Source organism: Maniola jurtina, chromosome Z (assembly GCF_905333055.1).
Source record: "Maniola jurtina chromosome Z, ilManJurt1.1, whole genome shotgun sequence".
In the NCBI taxonomy this organism is placed as follows: Eukaryota; Metazoa; Arthropoda; class Insecta; order Lepidoptera; family Nymphalidae; genus Maniola; species Maniola jurtina.
Window position 1 is genome coordinate 12,324,382 of NC_060058.1, and position 19,449 is coordinate 12,343,830.

The following is a 19,449-nucleotide window of genomic DNA, read 5'->3' on the forward strand; positions in this document are numbered from 1 at the left end:
AAAAACCTACATCCACGCGAACGAAGTCGCGGGTATCAGCTAGTTCAATTATATAAATGCTAAGGTATATCTATGTGTATGTTAGTAGTTTGTACCACTTAGTACCTAATTCAAATGCAGTTTTAATATTCCTACTCATTTCGCTTAGGTATAGATTACCGAAACAACCATACAAATATTATAAATGTGAAAATGTGTCTGTCTGACTGGTATCTTTTCACGTTTCAACTGCTTAATTGACCTTGACGAAATTTGGCACAGAGTCAGCTTGCATCCTGGAATAGGTAATAGGTGTCAAACAGAAAAATCCTAATTTACGCAAAGTCACGGTGAACGGCTAGTCACATCACACTAATTAATAATATAAAGGCGAAAGTTTGTGTGTATGTGTGTGTGTGTGTGTGTGTGTGTGTATATGTTTGTTACTCCTTCACGCAAAAACCACTAGACGGATTTGGCTGAAATTTGGAATGGAGATAGATAATATCCTGGATTAGCACATAGGTAACTACATATTTATCGCGGAAAATCAAAGAGTTCCCACGGGATTTCGAAAAACCTAAATCCACGAGGGCAAAGTCGCGGGCATCGGGTAGTGTGCTATAAAACGACGTACCAATTTCAATTTTAGTAGTATTTCCAGTAACGGTTTCCACAAGAGTGTAACGGATATTCAACGGCAATATAATAAACTTCAAATTGCCCCCAAGTTTGCCAGGACCCATCGACATTAGGGCCTTTTCACATGCATACGGTTGACCTCTAATCCATCCATACAATACTGAAAAAGGAAAATTAAGATTTTTGCAAAGAGTTTACTGGATTCCATAAGTTAGTACTTCTATTAGTCACTAAACCGACGTGTGTCAATATCAATTAGACACTCACCTCCAGCTAGGTGATTCGCTAACTCAGTGTCTAATACTGACTGAAGCCACCGAGCTTGGTTGGTTCTATATTGCTGCTTTACAGGGTGATACAAAAAAAATATTTTTGTATAAAACTTTCAATGGATTAAAAAATATGTTCGGTGGCTATCATTTAGTGTTAGTGTGTTAGCGAATCAGCGAGAGTGAGTTCATGTTATGTGAAACAGACTATTTAAGTCAATAAAAAAAAATTATAAAAAGGAATACCCGACTGAGTTTGTTGTGGGCTTTTCTCAGACTTGGGTATGTTTGAAATCCTCGTAGCTTTAGTTTTAAGTTTACGTAATTAATTATCACCACTATAATAATTATCATCTTACAAATCTAACAATTCTGACTATCAAAAGGTATGCAATAGTATTTTGAGTTTGAATACATAGCTGTAAAGATGCCACATACCATATTCCTAATAGAAGAGGACGGGCGACACACGATCATTTATTGCTCAGACATTAACTACTTTACAAGCCACGGTGGTGGGTGACCATACGCGCCATATGTATAGGGCCTTAGGGATGACGATATGAGAATGGATGGGTTAGAAAGGACATCCGATCCGGGGTGAGGATAAAAGCTTCTGTACGTGTCGCTGAAAGGAGCCGATAAATGAGCTTTACGACCCTTGCACTCGAGGGTGTATCGTGGATACTAAAATACCTTCACTATAATACAGTTGGAGAGTTGAATTTATATTTTACTAGCTGATGCCCGCGACTTCGTTCGCGTGGATGTAGGTTTTTAAAAATCCCGTGGGAACTCTTTAATTTTCCGTGATAAAAAGTAGCCTATGTGCTAATCCAGGGTATAATCTATCTCTATTGTAAATTTCAGCCCAATCCGTTCAGTAGTTTTTACGTGAAGGGGTAACAAACATACACACACACACACACACAAACTTTCCCCTTTATAATATTAGTGTGATTTATATTTAACAAACTTATATAGAATATACCTACAGGGCATTTTTGTTATATTCTGTGCCACGAAAACCACAGTCGGTTTTACCGGGCACTGCGTGCACTTAGTTATATAATAAAACTATATATGGTATACACCTATACAAGGTATACAACTATACAATGTATACACCTTGTTGTTCTATAGCTACGACTTTATCCGCGTGGACTACACAAAATTCAAACACCTATTTTACCCCCGTAGGGGTTGAAAAGGTTCTATAAATTCGTCGGTTTTTCTTTTTAGGGTTCCGTACCTCAAAATGAAAAATGGAACCCTTATAGGATCACTTTGTTGTCTGTCTGTCTGTACGTCCGTCCGTCGGTCCGTCGTGTCTGTCAAGAAACCTATAGGGTACTTCCCGTTGACCTAGAATAATGAAATTTGTCAGGTAGGTAGGTATAGCTCAAGTACAGGAATAAATAAATCTGAAAACCGCGAATTTGTAGTTACATCATTTAAAAACAATTAAAATGTGTTTCGATTTTTAAAGTAAGATACCAAGTGGGGTATCTGAAAGTGCTTTACCTGTACATTCTAAAACAGATTTTTATTTATTTTTATGTGTAATAGTTTTTGATTTATCGTGCAAAAATGGTGGAAAAAATACCCGAACACGGAACCCTCAGTGCGCGAGTCTGACTCGCACTTGGCCGGTTTTTTGTATATTAGATTGAATTTTGAAATCAAACCAAGAGTACCCTCACTCTAGTTATAGTGAAAGTTGACATATGACGTCTGAATGGTTCACTAAAGAAGCCTATCTCGACTATGAATTCCAGTGTAAGTGTTCTTTAGGAAGATAATTTCCCTCGAGTATTAAACACGTACGTACTCGTAATTCAAAATTACTAAGCTCCGAGTCTCCCGACCGTTACACGTTGTAATGAAGTGCAACTTGTGTACACGCGGGACTTCGCTGTAAGCCGCGAATAATGAACGAGTGTGGCTTTCATTTGCTCAAGTAACAAGTTATATGGATTATTACATGATGACACCTGACTTCATCTTCGTGGGCTTAGGTTTTTTTAAAAATCTCGTGGGAATTGGGAATTTTCCGGGATAAAAAATTGCCTATGCCAATTTCCAGAGCGCAGGCTATCTCTGAACCAAATTTCATATAAATCGGTTAAACGGATGGACCTTTAGGAATCCCGTGGGAACTCTTATTTTCCGGGATAAAAGTAGCCTCGAGATGTCAGCTTACTCTGTACAAAATTACATCAAAATCGATTAAATTGTTGGGCCGTGAAAAACTAGTAGACAGACAGGCACACGTCTTTCTCATTTATAATATTAGTATGGATGGATTTTACACTCGTTATATCATGGACTTTCCACAGTATTATGAATGCGAAAGTGTGGCTGTCTCTCTATCTATTACCATTTAACCGTTCTAATGCTGCACCGATATTGATAAAATTATGGGCTTTGAACTTCTATCCTAAAAGGGGTTAGATAGCTACCTTATTATTAAACAACAATAATATTATAAACACAAACAAGTAAGAATGTTACATCTAGTTAAAACTACGATACTTGGGTTACATTTGTAGAGCTATCCCTTTTTAACCCCCGACCCAAAAAGAGGGGTGTTATAAGTTTGACGTGTGTATCTGTGTATCTGTGTGTCTGTGTATCTGTGTATCTGTGTATCTGTGTATCTGTGTATCTGTGTATCTGTCTGTGGCATCGTAGCGCCTAAACGAATGAACCGATTTTAATTTAGTTTTTTTTGTTTGAAAGGTGGCTTGATCGAGAGTGTTCTTAGCTATAATCTAAAAAAATTGGTTCAGCCGTTTAAGAGTTATCAGCTCTTTTCTAGTTTTCTTGTAGAAAAGAAGGTTACATAACCGTTAGGTTCATAATATTATGTCAATAGACAAATGTCAAGCTGTCAAGATGGACGTTGCCTAAATACATAATTATTTATTTGAAAATGATGTTTTGGAAAACTCAAATACTTTGGATCGTCGGGGGTGTTATAAATTTTTAATTTATACTTGTACACGCGTGTGTTTTGTATATTTGCTGTTTCATTTATTACAGATTACGAATTTTATAGGTACGTCATATGAACGTAACATGCACACAACATAAGGTATTGTGAACATATACTTATATGTTCACAATACCTTACATAGCAACGACCTGCCTGCCTGAATGAAATACCTGCAGCTATTTCTACCGTCAAATATCTAGTCCAGTTACTAGCTTATTCATGAGCTCCTGTCAAGAATTTATTGGTAGCAGCACGGATTAGGAAGTGAGCAATGTTATATTTTGTGCCATGGAGAGCACTGAAAATGGTTGCTTCTGCGCCTGACCTTTCTCTAGTCTTATCGGATTACCATCCCATTTGACTATGAGAGTGAGGGAATAAAGAGAGCACCTGTGTTTGCGCAAACTGTTGTGTAGGTACTATAATATGTATCTCCCGAATAGTTGCATAGTCAAAGTTTTCGCTGAGATTGGCCTTGGCTGAAAAGCCAGGAAGACATTATCTCTGTACTCAAAATGATCATTTATCTTTGAAACTCGTGAAAAGTAGAGAAATAAAATGGCCCGTAACTACTTGTACTCTAACTATAGGTATGTTTTGTTTTCTACGTTCTTAAGTCGAAGTATTTTTTACACAAATAGTACTTTATGATATCTTTACTTTGTCAATCAAAATAATCAATAAGTAATCTTTTTATCAATATTCTAATAAATAAGAATAAATATTAAATTAATTATATATAAAACTTCGACTTAAATAATGATTAATAAATATTAATTTATGAGGGTCTACCTAAAATTTTAGCTACATTTATCACAATAATTACCTTTATCCAGTGAGAGCGTTTTACAAAGTGGTTCAAAAATACTTAAAAATATACTTAAATTAATACCATAATTAATGACAAAAAATGTATTAGGAATCATTTACATGAATTATTATACAAACTGAAAAAACAAAACAAGAAACAGAAGAAACTAAACAAAGATTGCGTTGGCAAAAACGCCGCACTCCGCAAAGGCGGCCTGATTGCAAAAGCAATCGCGTACAGGGCAGCCTTTGGTAAAATTTTCGACTTTCGACAAAATAAACAAACGGAAATTCGCTCTTTATACTATTAAGGATTATTTTCGCAAAAAGCGGGTAAAAGCTAATGGGGGCTTGAGGCAAATATTTTGTACGAGTCATTGGGTCGAAGGCTGCGTTTAGACCGCGGTTTTTTATCTCTCCTTTTCCAAGGATGCGATTTTGTCTAATACAAAGTTTCCAGTCGCTGGTTCGCAGTTCTCGCTCGCATATTCTTTAGCATCTTATCTTAAGTCAATGACCGTGCGCCAAATAAAGCGGATTTAATATAATAATAAATTTTCTAAATTTTTTACGTTACTTCGTGATTTTACACAGGCTACTGGTATGTAAGGTACCAGTGTTACATAATATTATGAAAAGATATTAACGTGACTTTCATGCTACCCGTGAAACGATGCAGCTCTAGTTGTTATGCCCCGGCTACACGCTCCGTCTTGCTTGCGAGCATACCTGCACAAGTTAAACTGTGCAGGCAAGGCGGGGCGTATAGCAGGAGCTTTATGCTTGCGCGAATTACCATGTTAAAGACGCAAATAAACTATCGGACACGGCTGACGGATTATAATAAAATGTATACGGAACTGTGCAAACTATCGGATATAAGTAGCAGACGTAACTTTGGGCCGTCCTTGCGCGCACGAACGTCCGATAGAATTCTGGTCAGCAAACAATTGCGAGTATTTGTCGCGGCCGTCAGCCACGGCTTACGGACATGTCCGATAGGCTGTTTCTGCCTCCGTTCATACGTATTCACTTCACTGCGCTTAGTTACGCAGGTATACGAGCAGGCAAAATGGAGTATGTAGCCGGAGCTTTAGCACATAAGGGAGAGGGAAAATGCGTCGCAGTGAGGAGGCAGCCTAGGGTCAGCCGACGGAAACGGCAACGATATCTCGTCGGGAGCATCCTGAGTGCGGAAGCGCTGGTACTTGTGCGAACAATATTATATTTATCATGAAGGGAAATTGAATTTACTACGCCGAATAAAAGGGACAACACGGTCATCGCGCGAATAATTGAATCCCTGTAATAACCCTTCATGGCTAAAGGGTATGTTCAAAGCACGTTATTTTCAGCCTACAATGCTTCCGTTAACAAGCCAAGAAACTGTAATTACTTTAAGAGAAATGAGTAATATTAAAACAATCTAAGTAAAATTGAAAGGTTGACTGAGTGATTTATCAACGAACAGCTCAAACTACTGGTCGGTTTGGGCAAAAATTTGGCACGCAGGTAGTTATTATAGCGTGTACATTTGCTAAAAAGGATTTTTGAAAATGCAACTCATAAGGGCGTAAAATAGGTGTTTAAAATCTATGCAGTCTATGTGTATAAAGTCCGTCATTGATTCTAAAATCGATGGTTGTACAGCTGTTGGAGTGAACATATTATACTGGTTTAAGATTGTGTTAATTCTTGTACAATGGTACGGAACCCTCTGGCGCGAGGCTGAATCACACTTGACCGGTTTTATTTCTCGCGTTTTATAATCTGATTTTATTTTGAGCTACAACTAGTTAATTTCAGTGCGTCGCAATGAATCAATAGTGAACGTTTTTCCATTACAATTGTTTACATGTATGCGAAAAGTATAAAGGGGTTTGTTTGGAAGACGCATCACGAATGTTATTTTCCAATATCAGACGACTACAAAAGGATGACTATTCTGACTGCTTCAGTTATAATTCTTGTAATCAGTTAGAAAATAAATATGTTTATTTTTCTAAGAACATAACATAATGTACTACAATAATACATTTATAATACGCCTCATGATTAGCATTTATCTCAAAGGAGTGGACTGAAAAGCCAGCAGTTCAATCCCTATCCGTTGTATTATTGTCGTACCTACTCCTAGCATAAGCTTTATACTTAGTTAGATGTTACAAGTTTGACGTGTGTATCTGTGTATCTGTCTGTGGCATCGTAGCTCCTAAACTAATGAACCGTTTTTAATTTGGATTTTTCGTTTGAAAGGTGGCTTGATCGAGAGTGTTTTTAGCTATAATCCACGAAAATTGGTTCAGCCGTTTGAAAATTATCAGCTCTTTTCTAGTTAGTGTATTCTTTACTTGTCGGGGGTGTTATAAATTTTTAATTTACACTTGTAAAAAAAAGGTTGTCCTGACTGACTGATCTATCAACATGCAGGCACCGCTGAGTAGAATCTTGAAATTTTGTTAATAGGTTTCTTTTACTCACTAAGAAAGGATTTTCGGAAATTTCACCCCTGAAGGCGTTAAATAGGGGATGAAAGTTAATATGAAAGTCGGTTCATGTTTCACGTCATATCAATGAAAAACTGTTAGGCTGTAGATTAAAATTAAAAAGAAACTGTTTCATGTTTCAGGGTTTTTGGAAATTCTACCCTTCATCAATTTTCCAATACCAGCTACTTAGGCGAAGCTGGGGCAAGATAACTAGTTATTACCTTGAGGGTGGCAAGGGAGGTCGGTACGCTCGAGCCTTGGCCCGACCCCTTCCCTTCGTAAAATACAAAATATGTTCAGTAAATAAAAGTTAGTTCAAGGCTCCCGTAAAAAAATTATTATAAACATATTGAGAAACCATAGACGCGGTTCAGTAAATAAATAAATAAATTTTGCGCTTTGCTTTCTCTTATAATCCACGATGAAATCAAGTTTGGCGGACATATGTTTATTAATAAACACAGCTTTAAAAAAATTGTATTCGCTTCCTTCGCGAAATTATTCAGTAGCATAAAATGATACACCTAAACCTTTCAATATATATATGTCTGTCTATCCGTCGCGTTGGTAAAAATACTGAAAATCGAATGAAAGTTGCTGAGATTAGCGCGTAGAGAAACTAAGTGGAGGGTTTTTTAAATCTTTTATTTAAAGGCTTTCACGATGTCAGCCTTATCGATCTCTAAATTATAATTATTTTAGGTACAACAGTGTTACTCTGTATTAGTGAGGCAGTAAAATAAATTTTTCAAAGAAAATTCAGGCACACAATACTAACGTTACAAAAGATCATTTATTTGACGACCTTTGCCTTTTCTATACACTCTTTAACAACAGTTGGTTATCAATTATTCACGACACTCCATACACAAAGAGCTCTTTGCTTTATTTTCAAGACCCGAGATGACGAGTGATATAGCTTCCAAACTTTTGTTTTGCGAAAATGTTGTTAAGAGGGGTCTCTCCATCACTCCCCGTCCGCGTCACTCACTCCATACAAACGTAGATTAGCTTTCATTATTTTGAATACTAACTCAACGGAACTGTGTTTCAATATTTTGAATACCTACTATTTCAATGGAACTGTGTAGATAATATTATGTTCTAGGAACTATAACTAAAGCCTCTAGTTCTCCAGATTGCCGTTCAAATATCAGTTTTAAAGTTACACGGTTTCAAGAATTTACATAAAAATCTTCAAATCCGTAGAGACCAATTGCGATAGTGACTGGCAACTACAACATTAAAAATGCACAAAAAAATACATGAAAAGCTGGGTTGTCGAGGAGTCTTTCTTTAGTTAAGCATAATGAATTTCAAGACCCAATACAAAATTGATTATTAATGTTTATTTTATTTTATACTAGCTGATGCCCGCGACTTCGTTCGCGTGGATGTAGGTTTTTAAGATTCCCGTGGGAACTCTTTGATTTTCCGGGATAAAAAGTAGCCTATGTGCTAATCCAGGGTATTATCTATCTCCATTTTAAATTTCAGCCCAATCCATCCAGTAGTTTTTGCGTGAAGGAGTAACAAACATACACACACACACACACACACACACACACACACACACACAAACTTTCTCCTTTATAATATAAGTGTGAAGTGTGATAGTGTGAAATGTGATTTTTAAGAAAAATTATTAAAAAAATGTATTGGAATATACCAATATAATATATTATAATATATACAATATTGTATATTATGGAATTGGTATATCATGACTATGACTATTAGGCTTGCAGGTGTCGTCTCTCTACAGTCTACACAAATCGACGTGGCCGGCTGTTGTTCAAGTGTACGCTTCATTTCCCTCCATTAGCACTCCCGTGTTGATCTGGAAAGTAAACTGAACTCCGCCAGTGAATTAATGATAGCGAGTCTCAGTTTCAAGCACGTAATTCACACGTTGGCGGCAGTTCCAAAATATCTCGCGCAAACATTGCCGGTTTACTAGAACATTGTAAAGGGGGCTATACACGACCCGATCTGGCTCCGGTAAGATTTCTGTTCGAACGGACTCATGTATGAAATGAAAGAAATATTGATGTTCGCTATACAGTTGCAAGAGTTGCAACTTGAAGAGGCCGTCATGTTGCTTGAAGCTGAACGCCTATTTCCGCATTCGGAATGTTTGGGACGGGGATTTAAATGGCCACAAAAATGAAAGTACGAATTAATGCGGCACTTCTTTGGCTAAGCAGCTCGTGTTGTCTAAATATATACAAGTGTAAATTAAAAATTTTCAACACCCCCGACAAATCATTTTCAAATAAATAATTATGTATATCTAGGCAACGTCCATCTTGACAACTTGACATTTGTCAATTGACACTTGAATATTATGAACCTAAGGGTTATCTAACCTTCTTTTCTACAAGAAAACTAGAAAATAGCTGATAACTTTTAAACGGCTAAACCAATTTTTTTGGATTATAGCTAAGAACACTCTCGATCAAGCCACCTTTCAAACAAAAAAAAAAGTAAATTAAAATCGGTTCATTCGTTTAGGCGCTACGATGCCACAGACAGATACACAGATACACAGATACACAGACACACAGATACACAGATACACACGTCAAACTTATAACACCCCTCTTTTTGGGTCGGGGGTTAAAAAAGAAAAACTGACTGACTGACCAATTAACGAACAGCTCAAACTACTTGACGGATCGGCTTGTTTGTCAAGCAGATAGTAACGATGACGAGATCATTTAAGTTTTAAAAAAATCCTGCGTGAACTCTTAGATTTTCCGGAATAGCAAGAAGCCTATTTCCGTCCCCAAGATGCAATGCTATTTGTATACCAAACGTCAACGTTTTGTATACAAACAGAATTGCATCTCAATCGCAACGATAGGCTGTGGAAAGTTAGCAGATATACAGACTGACGGTCACACTTTTGCATTTATAATACTAGTATTAACTAGTATGGATATGGATAAAATAATAGTTAATCTGTGTCAACGTTGTCGCCGGGTAAACCGGGACCGGTCGCATTGCAGAAAGCATAAATAATAAATGTCCCGCGACGGAAGCGACGCCCTTGACAGAAAACTGTACTGCACCTAAATAATACGCTGGAATAGTTGCTAATGCTAGAAGCAGATTCGCAACACCCGATCATATTAATTATGACCACACGCTGTCCGAGTAAGTTGAGTGCGAGTCATTTGGGTTGGGTGTTGTTGAGTCAGCCAGGACATATGGCGTTAAAAATTTGAGTGTTGCATGTAAATAAGCTACTTTAAGTCCCGGAAAATCAAAGAGTTCCCCGGGATTTTTAGACATATCCAAATCCACATGGATGAAGTTGTTGGCATCATTTGCTTGGCTACAGAGATAGTTTGTATCCTGGAAATGGTTTCCCCTGGAAAATTAATAGTTGGCACGGGATTTTTAAAAACTTCAATCTACGTGGAAGAAGTCGCGAGCGAAATCTAGTTATAATAATATATCAGTCAGTCAGTTATGTGTGAAATCACAAACAGTAGGTTACGACAGAAAATAATATTGTTATGCTTTAAAAATGCATTCTTGTACGCAAGATCGTTGTTTGGGAACCGCATTATTTTAATATTCCATTATTTTTGTTTTAAAGCAGGAAGGTAACTAGGTGGATTCTAGTTTTCAGGATAAGATAATTTACATTCATGGATATTCTGACCTTTGGGTCTGAGTGCTCTGGGCGGCACTTAAAATTTGTACCCCTTTCTAACAAATGGTCAATGCTAATATCGAGGATAAAGCGGTGATAACCTAGTGGTTAAAACGTCAGTCCTATTCGGGAGGTCATGGATTAGATCGGGGGCACACATCTCTAACTTTTCGGAGTTACCTATTTCGGATTCATTAAATGTCACTTGCTTTAACGGTGAAAGAAAACATGGTGAGGAAACCTTCATAACTGTGAGTTATCCATTATATATATTCTGAAAGATGTGAAAAGTCTGCCAATTCGCACGGGGCCAGCGTAGTGGCCTTTTCATTCTAAGAAACCCGTGCTCACTAGTGAGCCGGCGATGGATTAATAACGATGATGATGAATATCCAGGAAGTAAGTACTATAGTAAGTATACTATAGTACTATATACTATATAGTATATACTATAGTAAGTAAATTACAGGCAGAAAAAAACGGTAGCAAAATAAATTATACGGTTGCAACATTTGAAGCAACAAGTACCTAGGTACTTGCCTAACAAACACCCAATAAACACATCTTGGTAAGCTCGATAATTTAATGAGTTTGCAAAATAGATAGTCAAGACGTAAATTCAACGGCTTACAGTAAATTACTCGCGATCACTGAAATAGTTTAGTAAATAGTAGTTCACTAGTAAGTAATTCGTATAGTATAACACTTAAAGTCAGTTGTTTTTTCTTAAGGAACTGATTACCAATAAAAAGTAATTTGACCTACTTAAATTGATTGGAACACAGACATCGTAAGGTAATCGGGGTCTAATGTGGGGCGCAACTTACGTTTGCACATTAGTCTCATGTCATATCAGGAAGACAGCATCAAGACCAGGAGCCGCAGCAGAAATGGCTGCAGCGCAAAAATGCCTCTCTTATTGAGAACCTCATCATCTGGTGACAGAAGGGCTGGCTCATTTTTTACACAAAGGGTTTTAACCTGGCTATCAAGAGCGGAAATGCAGCCAATATTTTTGGCACCATCCCACGTGGATCTGATTGTACAATTAGATAAGGCTAGCTTTAAGTTTCATTAAAAGATAAAAATTCCAAAGTCGAATACGTTATATGGTCCAGAGTCGAGATATGGTGAAATTAACTACTTATATTGAGTTATTTACGAATACCTTTTCCTGAACCAAGTAAACAAACAATTGTATATATTTAAATAAGAATATTTATATTTATGTATATCAACTTATCACAATATTGTATTGGGATGCCGTACCTGTGGTTCTCAACCGTATCGAAAACTCAGCAAAAACGTTTATTCATAGTAGTGTGTTGGCACTCAGAAGACCCTATATCAGCAACAGACTAATAAAAGACAGTAAATCATGAATAATGAGCGAACATTTTAAGTGCGTCTGCACATTATCAGAACTAACCTCTAAATCAGAATCCAAGCCGTCTAAGCTCGAATGCATTTCCGAACGCATCGAAAGCCTGTTAGGCCTCCTGGAGAGGCTGTTGACGCCCATCAGTTTGCTGGAGCGTCCTAAAGTAGCACTCGCACTGCCTACAATTTCAGGTTCACGAAACGAGAGCTTCTTCCTCGGCCTTTCGCTCGTGTCTTGCTCGACATCACGTCTTTCCACTGCCGGGATCACGAGTCGGGATTGAACACACACGTCATCAGTCGAATCGAACTGCCTCTGGAGAGTTGCCTCTTTCTGGTAAAGAGTCGTCTCTTTGTAGTTTGTGCAATGGAAGTCCATTTCGTCCTCGTACCGTTTCATGGCGCCGACCGAAAGCGGTCTGGGTCTCGGAGCAACGTAGTCACGAGGCTCATCGACCCGACTCCTGTGCTTTGCTTTCCGATCGAACTCCGGCTCAGATCTGCTGCTCTTCAACCTCTCTTTTTTCTTGGAGGGTTTCCGCTGCGGCTCGTGCTTGGACTTGACGAGAGAGACAAGGGTGCTTCTAGCTTTGAGTAACACTTCAGACGGCAGGCTCTTCAGATCGCTCCGTTTGTGTTTGTCGTGCTCTTTATGACTCGACATTGTCCATACATCTATCACTCTCAAAGCCAGTTTATAATATAGTTTGTACTATATCGGAGATTCTTGACTCCCGAAAAATTAAACTCCCAGTACTACTTTTGGAGATTAGCACTTAATACTTTAAGTAAGTATTTGGGTTGAGAACTGTATAGAAAATCTTGGCATAAGATCAACTTTAGTGGAAACTTAAAAAATCCTAATTTATGAGAAAACTAGACACTTTTGGTTAAGCAAGCTCACTTATATCATAAAACTATGTGTGTAGGGGTAAAAATTTTTAGGATTCCTTTTATCACTGCGGAACCCTTGCAGACTTTTATGTCAATGATCGATACGAGTAATTCGCGCTTGGGAGAGATCGCTCCGTGACGCGGTCCGTCGCCTGAACTCTACGAGTCAACTGAGTGATGAGACTGAAGCGTGGAGTTCGCCGGCAGTAGCGTGGTCATGCGAGTCCCACAAATAAACACATGCGCGTGCGCCGACCGCGACCGAGAACGCGCGCTTTCGGAAAGAAGGTTAAAATTCCGGCATTACACATGCATTTACGTGCGTAGAAGCAGACGTTCTTCTTAGCGCAGATGTCTTCTTAAGAAGATTGGGAACTTGCAAATCGCAGCTCTAAACAATAATCTGGGACTATTCTCGGACCATTCGCGTAAGTTTTTCAGCAACGGAATCCTTCTGCAACCAGACTTTTTTTTAACAAATTTTATCGAACAGATACTGTTACTTCTAATGTAGTTAGTAATATCTCAGCTGCTTGCACGTGTGTCCTTAGAGAAAGGAATGCTAATAACATAAGTTAAAGTGATAGCTAGGAGACTACTAGTTTTAGGATTTGTTTTGTATTGTATGGAGTGAAGCGTCCTGCTAGCCAGATAGTCTCCTGACACATGAAAGGTGGAACACTTGAGCATGCCATGCGACGAGCTGGCATGCATCAAACTGCAGTTGCTGTTTTAATTATGGTGGTTTATTTTTCAAAGAGGAATTATTCAACTGGCATGCAAACGACTGCCTACTGGTGTGCATACAAATGGCATGTGTATTTCATCGACACGATAATGCCAGTAAGTAGCACACAACCTACATTCAACGTGTGTGCTATAATATATATTGACATGTGTATTCTGAGCTTTATGTTATCAGCATGCGATCCTGGCTCAAACGAGAGCCGTTATGAAAAACAAAAATACGAACGTGGCATTCCAAATTCTAAACAATATGAAAATATGTCACTCCACGTTCGTTTGGATAAAAACGACGACTTTAACGGGGACGCCGGAATACTATTTAGGGCAATTAGGCATTGTAAGGTCTACATCTCCTGAGGATGCTTCGGTGTCGGGGCGAAACGTGCGTCGAGTGGTGTTGGGATTTGTGTGGTGCGTGTGGCTTGCTTGGTGGCTGGCTTTTCCTGCATGTTTATCAGTGGGAGGGCGGGCGGTGCATCTCGCATGCTGCATGTTGCACCATACAGATTTCTTTGGTTTGGCGGATTATAGCAAATTAAGCTTTTGATTCCTTGTACTATTTAGGGTTCCGTACCCAAAAGTGGTAAAGTATTCTGACGATTCAAAAGCCTTGTAAAAGTTTATTTGAATAAAAATTTATTATATTCTCAATTTATTGTAAAAATGCCAACGGGACGCGGCAAGCAGGAATCCTGTTGGTTCCGCAATTTTTGATATGTATTTAAAATGGTTGATGATACTTATACGTGTTTCAGGATTTTTTAAAATTCCACTCAAACGAAGCCGGGCCGGGTCAGCTAGGTTCATTCATAAAATGAGAATTTTTATCTCGTTTTTTGCCGGCATTGACAGTTTCAGCAGGACCCCTCATGAGTTCAGCCGAGTCTGGACCTTAAGAGGTCATTTCAGTTGACCCCATCGCGAAATATTCCAATCTCGCCATTTTCGTGAACTGCGCCGGAGTTTATTTTGATAGCGTATATTACAACATCGCTTATTATTATACACAAGTTATTTTAATGCTTGATTATTAATATATTAATTATTTTAATGCTTGATTGATCATAGTGTATAAATAAATAATATCTATCATTAGTAAATATGGCAAGTCTAGCAGTAGGCTATTATTAGGTAGGAAGGAGATTATGCACAAAAAACAGGGATATAAGGAACTAAGACTTTCGCGGGTTTATAATGTAGAAATATGTCTGTAAAAAACCATAAATTGATATAAAAGAGGGTTGAAATTGGAGTAGAAGGTAGAGAAAGAAGGTAGGTGAAAGAAGGTAGGTGAAAATTCACCTTTTCAGTTTTTTCAGAAAGAAGAAGGTAAAGAAGGTAGGTGAAAATTCACCTTTTCAGTTTTTTAATACAACATATCTCGAAAGCCTTACATTTTGAATTGCCTCGATGGTCTAGTGGTTAGCATGTTCAACTGCGGGTGACAAGGTCCCGGTTCGATTCCCGGGTCAGACCTAAAACAGTCAGGTGTGGGGGTTTTCCGTCAAGAAATTTTCAGTACTAGCCCGGAGTTAGAAAGTGGCAGTGTATTACTCCATTTGGACGGCCTCAGTCGCTCCATAGTGTTCCTTTTGCACCATTTTGGTATGGAACTCTATAAAATATAGCCTCAATAGCTCAACGGTTATAGGAGCGGACTGAAATCCGAAGGGTCAGCGGTTCAAACCCCACTCGTTGCACTATTGTCGTACCCACTCCTAGTACAACCTTTACGCTTAGTTGGAGGGGAAAGGGGAATGTTAGTCATGATTAAAAATGGCTATTATTCTTTAAAAAAAAATTGTACAGACCTGAAGAATTATTCCTTAAAAAAGTTTCTCAAATGCGCTCCCCAATATTCTCCATACAAACGTAGCTTGGATCTCATTGACTATTAACTCTACTCTACTTCTACGTCTACTTTCGTTGAATTTGATTGGTTAGTAAATATTCAAATGAGAACTAAATTACGTTTGCTTGGATCGTGCCACGAATGAACTCCTCTTAACTAGGTGCAAGCAGTCGATACGGACAGTCGGCAGTATATTTACACAGCGGTTAGGAGTGATCGTTAATTGTAATTGATGATAAAAGTCGAGTACGTGGAGAAATACAAGATTTATGTTTTGCGTAAACAAAGCGATATAGCGGTAACGAAGCCTTGAGTGATATCGGTAGGGTTGCCTTTTACATGTTACCCCGTATTTCAGGGCATGATAATACAGAAACCCGTCATTGCGAAAATAAAATACGGGGTAAATAAAGTCCCGTTTTTTTTTACAAATTCAGCCGGAGCCAACTGGCGACATCAAACTGTAATGTTTAGTCCAGTAGAAAGAATATTTTCCTTGTGTAGCAATGTGATGACTAATGGCGTATCCGAAACTGACTCAATATATTATACTGTGAAGGTGGAATTACAATTTTAATGTGATTTTAAGTTAACATACAAAATTTTTTACACATTCGTTTCATAAAATGAAGACCAGTTAAAAGCTGTTTCAACAAACAATACTTAAGTATTAAAAAAACATATACATACCTAAGTAGATGTAGTATATTGTCTCCCGTAAAAAATCTGATAAGTACCCGTATTTTTTATGCTGGTAACCCGTAAATCAAGAAGCGGTAGGTGGCAACCCTAGATTGCGGATAAACTAAGCCAATACTACAGCTCTTATGTCATTTTGTATGGATAATTTAATCGTATGTTGGTACAAGCATGTTATGAAATGAACTGAAATGAATTTATTTTACTTCATGTGAGCCTACGTAATCGTAAGTGGCAAAAGTTACCTTACATTGTATAGGCCAGTCATTAAAGCCAAAACCCGAAAGTAATTAGTAACTTGATAAAATTTTAGGGGATTTTTAAAGAAGGTAAAATAACTTACCGTGTGATTTTGCAGCGTTGTGGGGTGTATTAACAAAAAACCCTTTTCAACCCTTTCCTTACACCCCACAACGCTGCAAAATCACACGGTAAGTTATTTTACTTTCATTGAAAACCCCCTAAAATTTTATCAAGTTACTAATTACTTTCGGGTTTTGGCTTTAATGACTGGCCTAGTAGGTAAACATATGATTATGTTTACCACACACTGGTTCGGAAAATAGATTCTAATGAGAAGAGCCGGCAAAAATCTCAGTAGTTGCAATATGTTACATATTGTGGTTAAGTATATAAATACATATTAAGTAAAACTATTAGATACCTTTGAAAGAAAGAGAGAAATGAAACTTAAAATTAATATAATTAATACTAAATAATATTATAAAAGCGAAAGCGTACGTCTGTCAGCTAGCTTTCCACGGTCCAACTATTAAAGAGATTTTGATGAAATATAAACAGATAACTTGCATCCCGGGAACGGACATAGGCTACTTTGTGTCTCGGAAAATTGAAAACATAATAATGTGATCAGCGTTAGGGGTTATCTACTAACCACGCCCGAAACTGTAACTGTAAGCTATTTCCCAAGAAATCTGAAGGATTGTGTACAAACTTGATTTATGCTCAATAAAAACTGGCGTTTCATATCAGACAGATACCTACATATAAGCAGGTGGTATTTAGGGATTGACCAATATAACTCACGCGTCGGGCTGTGGCCGTCATGCTTTGATCCGAACTTTATATTCCCTAACGACTCGTAAATACTCATAAATAGACTTCTCTTGTCGCATTCACAGACATCAAAACAGACATGGGGACTGTCATAGAGATAGTATAGACTGTACCCTCAGTACAAGATTTAACTTCTCACCAATTTTGATAGTATTCGACAGTTGAAACAAAATAACGTCCAAGTAAAATGAACCTGATGGCACTTGATTTAAAGTCAAAAATTCAGTACCATTGATTTTAATTTCGCAACGTTTCCGCTTGGAGCGCTGGCTATGAATATATGTACAAACTTGAGCATTAAAACAATGGCGTTGAGAATCATTTTACCTTAACGCTAAATAGACAAGGGACAAGATGGCACACTTGCAAACCTTAGGAAAAATACTGTCAAGGGTGGTAGAGATCTCTTATAGAGTTAAATGTTTCTCTGCCCACTTTTTATCTATTTTCTTTTTACTTTTATTAACTTTTGGTACAAAATTTTAAAATATATCTTATAAAATATATAACGCTATCGAACGGAATAGTTATGAATGATGCTTAACCAAGAGATAGTATTGTTTGAAGCCTTTCATTATTGAAATAACGATAATAAAAGAATTCGAACAATAAAAAACCAATCACATGTATCCATCGTACAAGCGATCGTTTTTTATTCACATGGCGGCTAATTTCAACTGTCTACCTATTACGGTTCATGAAATATAGCTCACTGACAGACAGACAGATGGACCGACAGCGGACGCTTAGTAGTAGGCTCCCATTTGGACCCCCCCCCGTTCGCATTTTCGCAGAAGTTTGAAAAACCTGTATATTAGAGTTGATAGAGGATTACCCATGTAAACATTTGTAATTTCCGGTTTCCTATGCGAAGTCTGTTTAGTAAAACACAAGATCAAACTTTAAAAGTAGCCCGTAAAGATCTCATAAATAATTTCTAGGTTTCTCCAATACCAGTTGCTCCAGAGTCAATTCAATTGATAGTTAACTCATTTTTCAGTTCGAAAGAAAAACTATAGAATTAATGTAGTTTACGGAGGAGTTTTACTGGGTGAAATAGAAATCTCTCTTGTTCCAAAAATTCGAGTATTTAAAAAAATATATAAACTGTGAGTTTCGCCTTCACGGTTTTTACTAGTGACAGGTCTTTTGCAAATTGCAACAAGTTTGAAATAATAATTTGTTAATATCCTGGGAAATCAGAAATTGTAAGCTAATACTATAGCTGCACTAATAAAATAAATAGATAGATAGAAGTCTTTATCGCACACAAAAACACATATAAAGGAACACAAGGACTTCGTCTGTGGTGGCGTTTGCTGGCGCGCGTGTTGTGACTTTTTGGAATGTTTTTTTGTTAGAAGTGGCCGGTTTTTGTGTTCTGCTGGTGTTTATCGGTGGTGGAACTGACTGGGAAGCGCTCTAAAGGGGCGCCGCGTGTATGTCGGCAGGCGCCGGCACAGACGAAGTCCATACTTATACCTACATATAGTTTCCCTAACTTGTAATAAAATTATCTACAAACTTGACATTGGCCAATCAGTGTAAAGCCAGACGAGAGAAAAGAAAAAAAAGGAACACTACACCGAAAGAAGAAAATAGAAAAACAATTGTGTGCAAAGGCGGCCTTATTGTTTCGAGCAATCTCTACCAGGCAACCTTTGCTGAAAGGAGAAGCTAACGTCGGATAGTACCAAGTCGCAAAGAATTAATCTAAATTAGGTACTGATATATACCTACATATATTAAACATATATTAATTATTATTATATTAATAAATATACATACTTACACTATTCTAAGTAAATAATATATATATGCTATATATGGCAATATAGTAACTTGCATAATATTACAGGTATACATCCATATCCATACTAATATTATAAATGCGAAAGTGTGTCTGTCTGTCTGTCTGTCTGCTATGTTTTCACGGCCCAACCGCTGAA

At 37.6% G+C, this 19,449-nt stretch overlaps 1 protein-coding gene and 1 long non-coding RNA gene across 4 annotated transcripts in view; one reads left to right on the forward strand and one right to left on the reverse strand.

Annotated features, from left to right (window-relative positions):
- The window catches only part of LOC123880049 (carboxyl-terminal PDZ ligand of neuronal nitric oxide synthase protein), a 163,325-nt gene that overhangs the window by 29,844 nt on the left and 114,032 nt on the right, over positions 1-19,449 (reverse strand). The window lies entirely within an intron of this gene.
- Positions 1,766-17,695, forward strand: LOC123880051. 3 transcript variants are annotated; one of them, XR_006799150.1, is made up of 3 exons: positions 1,766-1,776; positions 15,110-15,112; positions 17,607-17,695. It is a non-coding gene; the product is annotated as an uncharacterized LOC123880051 (long non-coding RNA). The 3 variants fall into 3 exon arrangements; XR_006799152.1 differs by lacking the exons at positions 1,766-1,776; positions 15,110-15,112 and adding an exon at positions 3,893-3,903; XR_006799151.1 differs by lacking the exons at positions 1,766-1,776; positions 15,110-15,112 and adding an exon at positions 14,930-14,939.